The sequence below is a fragment of the Lasioglossum baleicum genome, chromosome 2, assembly GCF_051020765.1.
Source record: "Lasioglossum baleicum chromosome 2, iyLasBale1, whole genome shotgun sequence".
Taxonomy (NCBI): Eukaryota; Metazoa; Arthropoda; class Insecta; order Hymenoptera; family Halictidae; genus Lasioglossum; species Lasioglossum baleicum.
Window position 1 is genome coordinate 17,343,049 of NC_134930.1, and position 13,022 is coordinate 17,356,070.

General features: G+C 40.0%; 1 protein-coding gene across 2 annotated transcripts in view; it reads right to left on the minus strand.

The window, feature by feature from the left end:
• The window catches only part of Naa15-16 (N-alpha-acetyltransferase 15/16), a 54,429-nt gene that overhangs the window by 15,515 nt on the left and 25,892 nt on the right, over window positions 1-13,022 (minus strand). The gene's annotated exons all lie outside the window — the stretch shown is intronic.

Consider the following 13,022-nt stretch of genomic DNA (forward strand, 5'->3'; position numbering starts at 1 on the left):
TACGTGCCCACGGTTGCACAACACAGATTAGTTCAAGAACTTTCGAACGTGTTCAACAATGAACGAGAGACGTCGTGCAGTTTATCTTCGAACACTTCCTGCAACATGTAAGCGCGCGGAAGGCTGAAACTCGGGAAGAAAGCACTACATATTGTGCAACATTCTTTCATTGAAACAATTAGTAAAATAAATTCTTACAAGGTCTGTTCGCATATATCAAGCGTTCCAACGTCTCGTTGCGAGCTAACAGAACCAATCCTTTGTACAGGGTATTTCTGGATTGGACTACTTTCATCTCAAAGAAAGATAAATTTCCTGTTTACTTCATGAACAGATAATTCATTCAACAGTAGACCTATCGAGCACTATAAGCAACTGGTAGGTGTTGCCTTGTTGAACTGACAAGTATATTTTGAACAGATGACCTTGAATGACCTTGAGTCGCGTCAGGGATGGGATCAAGTTCCTCGCAAACAGGTTCGAACTTTGATTGATTGAATTCGAACTCTCTATAAGTACTTCGAGAAACAGAAAATGTACTCCTAAGTATACTCGAACCTATGCCAGACAGTTTCGACGCTTCTACAAGTACTTTGGTAAACGGAAATAATCCTTGCAAGTGTGTTCAAATCTTGATCGAACAGATTCGAAACTTTTATAAATATCGTACCGGAAATTCTCTGATTTTTCTAATCTATATTTTTTTTACCTTTAAATTCAGTTGTGTTGTATAACTACAATTTCATAATCTATCGGAAATAGTATTCTAAATAGTTACGAATTTAATAAAGAAAATGCTTAAAGAAATACTTATAAGTATCTTTTCGAAGCTTGTAACTCATTGCGAGGTTCGATATCAGTTTGTATAAAATGAATACTTTTCAAATGTAATCATTGAAACATTATTGCTTTTATGTAGTAATCGAAACCCATGAAATGAAACTTGGCTATTGAAATTGACTCGGATTCGTGAGTACATATTGAACTTGATCTGCTTTGTTAGAGGGTAGGTAGAAAATTAAATAATTCTTCAAAAAATCGCATTATCTATTAACATGGACACATCATAAACCATGCTTGGTTTAAAGCATTAAACAAATAATAATAATAATAACATGGACACATCTTCACCCAGTATATGACTGAAGAAATAAATTTCGAACAATCTCGATGAGACAGATCCATCTACTTAATTCAACTATTTGGCTCCAGTGACTCAGACACAGTCAAGCAGAGAATCTGCAGACTCAATCTCTTTTCTGCCATCTTCGTTGGGCGTCTGACAGGTGTCTACCTGTGTCATCGGATAAAACACCCATAACCGCGGATTCACCTCTTGGAATTTCCTAAACATCTCCACAGACACGCACGTCATCGTTCAAAAATCCGATCACGATTTTTTCCACTTTCGATCTCTATATTCCTCCTTCGTACGCGATCAAATTTAACTACTGATCGAAGGAAGGCAGGAGGGTTGCAAAAATGCTCAGGGGATGTTTCGTATGGATATAGAATTTTCTGTACAGAATCTCGAGATGCAAGATGGTGAAAGATTAAAAATGTGTCACGGAGAACCACGCGGAATTGTGCACGGTTACGACCGCTTTCTTCATCGCCGCTCCGAATTTTCGGAGTCCCCGAAAACAATTTCTGCTCGACGGCCCGGCGAAAACGATTTTGCAAAACCGGCGGATTGTTCGCGGGACATAATGTAATCGGCGTATTCCTGGCTCGCGCCATGAATTACCGCCACGTAACAGTTTCCTAGGTATTTTCGCTACAACGAACGCGAATACGAGAAATTCAATGACGAAACACGACGGTTGAATATTAATGTTCATTGCTCGTGGCTCAGTGTGCATTGTAATTTCCTGACGAGAACGCTGAACCATTCCTGGCGCGTTTACTCGAACGTAATCGATTAAGCCGTTACAGTTTTTCCTTGCCGACGGAAAAACGAACGAGACACGACGTTATTGCTCGGTGATTAACAATCCGCGCTACCGAAACATCATTTCAGTTCGAGCTAAACATCGTTGTACAATTCAATAGTCCACGGCAATTTGTAATCCGTAATTACAGCTTGTCTAAACTAATTTAACGCAGTAGCTGCCCACAGGTATACGGGAGCCTCTTGAACGTTTAAATACGCATTTCATTCATGATTTTCCTAAATGGAGTAAGGCGTTTCTAAAGCGGTATGTAATAAAAAAAATTAATAGACTCTCCTGTTTTTGTGGATGTTGTAAAGACTGATTGGCTTCCAGTTGGGAAAAGCTAGTTTCACAATTTGGCATCCAGTGGCTGTGTTTTACCGAGCGGAAGTACATTGACAATATTCTTGACGAGTATATTGTTTTGATTATCTCAAGACTGCGGATTTTTATTTATTTTTTAGAAATTACTTTCCGTAAACCTAGTGTTAAAATCTTTAAATATTAACCCTTTGCACTCGGTTGTCCCCTCTGAGGCACCACTAAAACTTGCTGTACCATTATCAAAAATATTGTTTATATTATTAAATATATTGGTACCTAATCAATAGACTGCGAATTTTCTGCATTTATGACAAAAATGGGCGCATACAATTTAAAGCTGTGGACATGGTACAAATATTTAAGGGCATCAATGTATTAGTTTCAGCTTAATAAGATAATTAAAAGAAGAATATCATTTTTATTTGGCTCCTGTGTCCTGCAATCAATGCAAACATTTTTTATTTTGGATAAAGATCCACAGTCAATTACTAAACATTTAGGTATTGTACGAGGTATTATACCACTTTCATATCCATAAAATTTCAAAAATTATAGTGAATGGAAATATTCTAGATCGAAAGAAATGTTTGATTTTCAAGTTAAAATAGCTCCAAGTGCAAAGGGTTAAAACCATATATTAGACACGTAGAAAAATGCAGTGGCAGCAATTTCCTCGGTTTTTCTCAGGAACCAAAAAAAAACGAGTTCCCCGGGAAGGAAGCTGCGTAGTAATTTTCCCATCCTTGACTGACTAATTAGGACCACTTTGACTCATCGTCGAAGCATCCGGAGTTATGGGAATACGGCAAAGCCAGCTGATTCGCGAGGGTTACGTTCCGTGAAAGCGTTGCAAATACGGAAAGCAACCAGTTGGAAGAGAAGGTTACGCACACCTATCATATTTTTGCAATCGTCAAAACGGTCACGATTACGGTAAACCACCGACTATCGACCGGCAGCGTGTCGATTATATCGAAATCGATTTCGCAATTATCGTTTTCTTCTTTTCCTAGATCGATTACAAATTGATCCCGACGCGCTCGCCCTTCACTTTAACGTTGCGGCAAAATGCTCAAGAAAAATTAAAAAAAGAAAAAGTGAGGAAAGAAAACGATTATTACGGTCGGAAAATATAGTTATTGCTTTCGAACGGTCTGCGGATGTTTGAACTTTTCTACGACCGTTTAATTACCTCGCAATTAACCTTAATATATTCCTTGGCAACGAGAATGATTTTGAAATCGAGATTTTCTACTGGTAACCTCATCTGGTTCCAATTATGGTGACGAACTCTAGTTAAAGAATGCTCAATAGTGATAGATATGTTCGGTTAAAATGTATTCTAATTACATTTGATCCTTTTATTGTGTTCCGACATGATTCAATATTATAGAGAAATGTTTGTTGCAGACTATATTTATAACGAAGCTTATTATGAAATAAAATCCTTGATGTGTGCAAGAGTGTCTCTGACATCATGTCTGAACATTTATATGCAAAATAAAAATTGCCTGCAATCATTGTGCAAGATAGAGGAGCCACATATTTCTTTCTTCTCTTAATCATTTTAACATTATAGCGGAGCACTGAAAGCTACCATTTTACATTATTTTATAAATGTAACAAGTATGTGTGCATCCAAATTTTCTATTTCTGACCTTGAAGGCCATTATGTCGCTGGCTAGTATTAGCGTGAACACCCTGTATACTCAAAAGAATAAATTTGTTAGATAATGGATGTATCATGGATGCATCTTTACCATCTCAATAAATTTAGTGTTAATGAGTTGAAAATAATGAAACATTTCAAAATTTGTTGACAATGTATTGAACCCATTTACTATCATTTAACACACCCAGATCATTAGCGAGTGCTATAAACGCACACAATTAGCAGTTCCCTTATCTGATACATCATAACTTCGTGCAGAACTACTTCTCCCCACAGACCTCTACATATTTGCGCAACATTTCCCAATTTTTTCCGTCACTTTGATCAGTTTCTTGTCGCGAAGGTTTCAACTTATTCGCTTTTTAGTATCAATGATCGTGCAGGTTCGCACGTTTTCGGTCCGACAACGTGGAAATCGATTGGTTCGAAGTGAATAGGCGAATTCCGTGAACCAGTGCGAATACGTAGATCTCGAAGTAGATCTTTGGATTACTCGAGCGCCGCTGCGCCGTTCGCCAATAATCGCGAACCGATTAGTTTTTTTTTCTTTTTCGCTGCGAACGGAACGCGTGACGTGCATCCGACATACCGATCGATCGGTTTTTCTCACGTGCGGAAGAATTCCTATAAAATCGATTTTTTATTGCAAATCCCCGTTGCCTATAGAAGGCGTACGGATGACTGGAATTTAGCATGAAACGTCACGGACAAGATAGACCGTTGATGCTGTTAGGTTTCTCTATTCCGGTAGTTAGGCTAAACGATTTCACGAATTTATAGTGATTCATTCAAATATTTTCCATGTGAGTGTCAGAAGATATCTGGGCGAAAGTCCATCTCTTTTTTACACATTTTCGTAGATTGATGATTAATTGGGTAGAACAATGTTGTCGAGCAAACCTGAGATCATGATTTAATGAATTGGTTGTGTTACAGCTCTTCAAGTTTTTAGTTTTCAAGAATTTTGGATTTAACTAAATTATTACCCACCCGAGGTTTCATTAAATGCAACGTACCCAATTTTGAATGATCAAAACAGTTTAGCAGAAGAAAGTCACGGATTCTCTGAAAATTATGCATTCTACTATGACTTTAAACAACGAAGTGCATCAAATTAATTTGACTGTTTTTCAGTGAACTGTCAGATTATGGATGTCACATATTTGTGACGTTTTACGTGTGACGATTATGTTTTTCTTTCATATACATTTGCCATCTATGCAGCGTAGTTTCTATTCCTCGTCTCTTCCTATTTTATAATTGTACTCCAATTGCAATTACGAATTACATTGTAATTTAATTACAAGGTAATTCAATTACTTTGTAATATTATAATTCCTGGAGTAATTCAATTGTAATTCTGCACAACTCTGCAACTGTATCCTTTTTAGACTCGAAGCTCTGGTGCTCGACTAACAGTCTCCCTTTTTTGGGAACTTCTTTGGAAGACTTCCTCTTCCATACAGAAGAAGTGCACCGATTGGTCCTTGCTGACCTCTGTATTTTCCCAATCAGCGCATTCTTAATGTATCGTCCGCACCCTCCCGTTGCGCCCTGAGCGTGCGTTGTCCTTGGAGAGGGTGGGAGTCTTACCTGCACGACCATGGAGTCTTCGTAGCCTGGACAAGTAGCGGGAATTCCCGCAGGCCAACCCTAGGTAATTACTGTTACCGTTATACGCTAGGTTTGGGATGGCCCTTCGGATATTCCCGGTTTATGACACGGCTATTAAGGAAAACGGAAACGAACGTTGCAGGCTAAATGGTCGCTAAATAATATGCCTTAATCTAAATAATAGCCTTTTCGTCACGTCTGTGTCATAAACCTTGCCGACGAAAAACCCCACGTGTTTCATTCCTTCGCTACGGAACATGATGCTTCCATGATTTGTAGCTTCCTATCAGTATCATACAGTTTGTTCAACTGAAAACACGAGGACCCTCTCAGAAATTGTAACATCTTGATAAAAAATTAATCAAGCTGAAATTTTTTGGACAAAGAAAATGTATGAAATGAATGAAAAGTATGTCAGTCATGAAGACAGACACTGCCGAAAAGAGACACAGGAACCCGTTGCAAACCGTGGCGAAAGTACGGCGGATGTACCGAATGATATGCAACCGGCCATCAGAATGACACTTTCCCTCGGTGAACAGAGTCCTCTCCCTTGCAGAAGGTCATTGCACGTGTAAGAATACAGACAAAAGCGTCGACGGAATCCCTGATGAGCCACGGAACAAGAGCGGCCGTGTTTAAGTCGAATTTCTAATTCCGCGAGCGAAAGGGAAAATCGGACGGAGGAAAGTTCTGCCAACAATGTCGATGAATCGCAAACGACCGGGCGCGAGCTCTCCAGAGCACAATGACTCCTCGGCTCCTTTTTTTTTTCTTCCTTTATGCAAACGAGCATTATTAAATCGCGAAAAGATACGCCGGCTGACTTCCGATTAGATCCGCTTGCGAGCCATCGAATTATTTGTGAAACCCGTCGGATTCGACGATTCGCAAATATGTTATTCCGTGGCTGTGCCGATTTTGATCGAGCTTCGATTTGATTGCGTTTGGATTCAAGGAAGTTTATATTTTTTTAAATTTGTTTATAGACGGATGTCCTTGTTTCTTAATTTTGTATAATACTCTGTCTCGAATGATTGTCATATTGCACACGAGTGATGCACATTCACACCTCGATTCCCGTTTTGCATAAGAATTCGCGAATTTGCATGAACACGTCCCGAGAAGTCGAAGCTATTGCCATTTGTTTACACACAACCGGTTTCTCTCTGTTCATTTTTGAAATTTCGCATTCCTAAATTGATGTATTTACAGAGCTGCATCTTGATCCGGTTCGAGCATTCGATTATATTCGGGGGCGTGGCAAAAGAAACATAAAAAGTTTGCCCGGTTTGTCGATCGAAGAATGGAGATCTTAGTGGATCGTAGAGAGACAAGACTACGCGATCCTTCGTGCTGATCTGTTGCCGTTGACTCGATTAGAACGACGTTAAATGGATCGGTTCTAATTGCAGGCTAACGAACCATAAATTCTGCACTTACCATTCAACTGCCGGCAATCATCTTAAGAGGCTTACGGTTGCGCAAGTGGCAGAAGGATTTCGCGTTTAACAATTCCCGTTGGAGGTCTCGACTAATGTGACGCGTTAATAATCGTAAATAAATTTGTATTAAAGATGTTCTTAAATATAATTTGAACTACTTTATAAAAATTCAATAAGCTAATTTACAAAATCAAAACATGAAAGTTGAGGCGAAAGTCTCACGCCAAGATCATAAACTTTTCTTCAGACTGCATAAAGTAGTGATAACGGTTTATCCATTTGCGACAAACAAACTGCACTAAAATGTCCGAATGAAGTCCAGCATGTAAATGTCCCAATAAAATCCAACATTTAATATTTAAATGATCGAGTTTCTTTCCTAATTTACTACTCCGTCGGATTTCTAATAAACAATTTAGTGTGTCTGACCATGAGTTCGCATCTAAACATGCGCGGAACACTGATAACGGAGTTCGCCGATCGCCAGCAATCCGAAACGGAAACAGGAAACGCTCGATTATCGCATTGGAATAATCGACTTGCGAAGTCTCGAACCAGATTCGCTTGTCAGTGAACTCTCCTGCGATCGCTATCGAGCATTTCTAATTACGGTTAATTAGACGCTGATGGCATCTGTGGAAGGCTGTTCTTGCTCGCTTCGAAAACTGGGAACCGAGCGAATAATAATGTTTCCTGATTTTCCACGTCGTCTATAAACAAACGAGAGAGATTTTCTCGAACGTAATCCCACGGGAGTATGTTCCTTCGTCGTCTAAGCAAATTAATGCGCGTCTCTGCGAACTAATAACGACGGGACAATAGTTTTGATAATAAACGTCCTCGACGATAATCGAGCGCAAAGTGTGAAGAATAATGGGGCGGGAAATTTGTAAAGTTCGCCTCGTAAAGTCTTAATTGACGTCGTTCGAGGGCCCCGGTGTTTGGGACTCGTTCCCATAGGATACGCGAATGGGCCTATTGTAGTTGCATAGTTCGTCGAGTGTAGTGTTCTCAGGCGATTTTGCGTAAAAGCGAGAACGCGGTTTCACGGAGGTCTTATCGAGACCATCTTGGGAATCGGGTCGGGCTTGACTAATTTCAAGATCATGGCGAAGACGTTCTTTATGGTCTTGTGCCAGGGTCGTTAACCAAATCCTCTGTGGATGGTTTCACTTTCTTCTGACAATGCGGAACGTGGAAACTTTGCACGCCTGCCTTTTCTGGGATGTCTAGCTTGAAAGTCCGAGGAAAATTGACGACTTTATCGTTATTTATTTCGTATTACATATGTATGATCAGTAGACTGCGGATCTTTATGCAAAATAAAAAGTTTCTACATCAATTGCAAAAAACAGGGGCCATCTAGAAAATTTTTTCTACTTCTAATTATCTTGTACAGCTGAAATTAACACGCTGGTGTCCTTAAATCTTTTCAATATGTTCACTGCTTCAAATTGTACGTACCTATTTTTGTCATAAATCCATAGAATCCGCAGTATAATGATCAGTCTGCGAGAATTATTTTTAATCTACTGAAATTATAGAATAACAAAAATTAATTCCATAAACATAAGCAAGTTAGATAAACCTAACATACAGGTCTACGTCAACATTAATTTTATGCGTGTTATTTCTCACTTGTTGCGTTTATTAGGATTGGAAAGTTCGATATTAATTCATAAATAAATTCGACAGAAACTTTCACAATCAAATAGAAATTCTTCTAATTAATATAGACTGGACAGCATCGGAACGAAGTTCTCGCGTGTCCCTTCGCTGTGGTGACTTCAATGCCAGTATAAGACACTTCGCGTTGATCCGGTCGTTCTTGCGTTCGCATTACTTCTGTTGCAACGTTGCATCTGGATACCGGATGTTTATGCAATATCCAGTTTTTAAACGAAACCGCTAGCAATCGATATCAAATTAACTCTCTTTCTGGTAACCGTTCGCACTACAATGTTCAGTGACGTCGACTTGTTCCACTTGGCAAACTTCTTCTACGTATTTCCTGAACCTACTTGGTTGTGATCAATTATAAATAAATTGACAACCATTCTCTAGTTTTTTTTTACTGCCCAAGCACTTCATTTGTCCATTAGAAAATTTCTCTCTCGTTTCATTATGTTCAGAACCGCAATCTTTGCGAATATGGGAAATTACATAAAGATCTGCAATACAGTAATCACTTTGTTTGCGAGTATACCAATCGTAAAATAAAAGCTAGTCATTTCTTCGTGACGAGTAGCTACACTTGTCACACGCGGCTGGAAGGTTATGTCTCTTTAAAGACTGAATTAATAGCATCTTACGCCGAACTTTCTCGCGGCTGTTCAAACAGGAACTGGACGCCATTCGGTTTTACGACACGAGTGTTTTCTCGTTTATCCTAATTACTTACTGCAGCAGTTTTGCGTTTCTTGGGATGCAGTTTCATTGCGAAAAGAGGAACGAAGAAGAGGAAGAGCAAATTGAAGAAAACGAAGAGGACTCGAGAACGGAATAAAAAATGAAAAGAGGTCCAGGATGATGAAGATGAACAAGTATCGGGTACTTGATGAAAGCAAAAAACGACCAGGATGAAGAAAAATGAAGGAGGTCGAGGATAACAAAAAGGAGAAGGCGGTGAAAAAGGGAGAAGAAGGCCAGGAATTATAAAAAGAAGGAGGAGGTCCCAGGAAAATAAAAATTAAAAAGAGATGCACGAGGGGAGATCGAGGTAGAAGATGTGGAAAGAAGAGGGTTAGAAAGAAGAAAAATAGAAGATACAGAAGAAGAGGAAAAGGCTCGGTAGCTATTTCGGGCGTCGCCGCATGGCGCCTGAAAGATTGGTAGCGCCGAAGGTCGTGGCCATCGACGTCCTTGACGAAGGCAGCGCCGGGGATCTCTTCCGATGACTCACATACGCTAGTTCGCCGCCGTTCGAAATAAACACGACGATAGCGAGAGGATGATCGCTGATCCAAGATCTTCAGAACAGCAAGAGAGCAAACTGTTTCGAGCGGAACATCGTCCGTAAACGCTGACTCAGGATTCGTTCCCGGGAAAAACGTGAATGAACGATCGGGACTTAAAAATAATGCCTCCTCATCGGTGCAGTTTGATGTTAGGATGTGCGTCATGGCGTTGTTGCTCGATGATCGCGTCACTGACCGAGAATACAATGATTGCTTCGGGAAAATTGGCAAAATGCGACCAGAAACATGGTTAAACAACCTTTCGGTTTTTTTGAGGAAAACATCGATACAATTTCGAGTGACTCGTATAAGGTAGTCAATGTGCAAAATTATCATTTTCGAAAAAAAAAAATTAATTAATTGTAGTGGCTACCAATTTTGTCTACAGGATATGCAGAAGATTATTAGTGCAATATATGTAAGTATATTTTATCAGCAATAAACGTGCCTTGTTAAAAATAAGTGTTCGCCATGGGATTGTTAAAAACAGAGAGCTTGACTGACTGTAGATAGCAATCGATTCCAATTAACACGAAAAAAAAAACGGGACGCGAGGTCGTAGCAGGATCCATCGAGATCGGGACATTCGTCCAAATATGGTCGGGAGATGAGAAGAACATCCATTAATGATGCGTCGAGATCCGTGAATAGAGTCCTGCCGAGTCGATATAAACTCCGACCGGTATTCTATTCTGGCCGGATACTGCTAATTCCAACAGGACGTTATTAATTTCCAGATCAGATAAAAGTGATTTCGAAAAATGTTAGAGGTATCGATTTGAGTGGTCATTAATGGAAGAAACAAACTTTTATTTGTTGCCAGTGACTTGGAATCGACGTAGATAATTTTGCATAAACATCCACAGCCTATAACGTAGAATTCGAGCGTTCAACCTAATAATTGGACCAACAGGTAATTTTTACGACACACTGAGCGTCCCACAAAAATGTTAAAAGCAGAGAAAATCAGGCGCTTTCTAAAAAACGTAAAACCGCTACCGTTCTGTCTGGACGTCTCGTTCACGGGACGTAAAGTGGTGAACGTGCACGGTGCGTTTCAAGAAAGTCCTCTTTGGTGCAACAAGAACATCGTGGCGAGTTAACAGATACCATAAGCTGACGGGTATTCCATCCATCGTAGTAGAATGGTTCGGTTAACGATGCTTATCAACGACCACGAAGAAAATTTCGTGAACAAGTCGGACGATAAGTGGGCCGAACTTCCGAGGCACGTACCTCTTTACAACACGTGACAGGCATCGCGGAACATTTTCGCGCTCCTTTCATCTGCCCGTGTCTCACCGACGATTGTTCATGAACAAAAAGTTTCCGTGAAGCTGACATCTGGCGTCGAGTGTGTTCGTACTTTTATTCGCGGTTGCAAAACAAAGCTTATTGCTTCCAAGAAGATGAGCGAGATGATGAGGACCAATTAGGCACGTGTTTGGGTGTACAAAGCATTTGTACACCTACATTCGTACATTTACAATCTACATGTTTTAAATTTTCATTATAGGCACAAATAAAAAATCGCGAATTTCACTTTTTTCTTCGCAAATACGACAAATGACAATTAAAAAAAATTATTTACATTTAATTCTGGGCAACTAATGCTCCGAGAGTCCATGACGTAGAATCTGCTACCCGAAAAAATAGTAGAACTACACGATCTAAGAAACAGCACAGACCCGATGGTCGTTCTTAGCTCGATGTAGTGTACATTTGAACATAAACAATGTTGTCCGAAACTTTGAGCTGCCATTGATTGAAGCGAACAGAAATTGATTTTTTGAGGTTGAAAACCAGAATAGTCTGAAGGGATCGATCATGGTTGCTCTTGCAGAAGGGGCCAGGATAAAAACGTAGAATTATTAACTGAAATCAGCGGTCGTGTCAATTAGCACGCGATCCACGTTCACGCGGGGCGATTCTTGAGTGGCACGATTGTTCATGGGCCCGACGTTTCTGTTTCCGTGCTCGTTACTGCCTTTCAAGTTGGTGACTGGGCCCGATGGCTTGTCAGTCGCCTAATAAGACTACGTGCGGACGTCGCTGTACGATTTTACGATCGTCGACGTTCCTCATAATCGATCGCGACGTCCGACGACATTGTACGGGACCAATCTATTCACGCTGCAACCTAACGGATGCAGTTACAAGAGTCCCTTTTTATATTTTTTTAATATCTAAACTTTATAGGAAGAGAATTTATAAATCGTGTCGGCGTATTTTCGGACTGTAGAATCATAAACATGCTGTTGGGAAATGTTGGCGATTTTTCTTATGGCATTGTATTAGGTGATTCATTACCTACAGAATGTGCCATATTTCAGCTGCTGAAAGGTACTTCAATTTTTACGAAGCAGCGTTTCGTTGCTAGCACAGGGTCTGTAGGCTTTATATATTTTTATGTAATAACTCGCTTTAAATCAATCGATGATCTCCGAAGATTTCTCGGAACTTTTATTAATTCAAAGCCATTCAGATTTTGAGATCATTAATGATTGAAATATTTTCCTAAATTTAGAGAAAATTTCTGGAACGTTTCTAGCCTCGGGTCAAAATGGACGAAAATGGGCGCAAGTCCCGCTATTCAAGGGTCAAAGTATTAAGTAACCGTGTCTAGACTGCGTTCTATCACTAGTTGAATGTTTACAATGGCAATTATGTAATTTGGATCGAGCGAGCTTCCAGTAATGCAAACGGGAATGCATCTGAGGTAAGACCAGAGACGGAAACGGACACGGAAAAACCTGCTTTTTACCGAGTGACTGTGTAGACTAAGCATTCGCAACAGGTCTCTCTCCGTGGGTTGCGTGTCACACTCGATCTCGATGCACCTACAGCTCGTCGCCTCCGGCGCATTTTTATTCACGTTTCGTCGGAAACGATCACGTCGAAATGCTCGTTTGCTCGATTCATTCCCGTTTCACACCGTCGCGCACCATTACCGATACAGCTGCACAAAATTCAAAACGAACGATTTTATAGCCATTACAGAAATTAATCCTTTTACTAATAATCCTTTTTAAAATCTGTACGCTTCAGTTGGAACTCATTTTTCAGATCTCTGCAA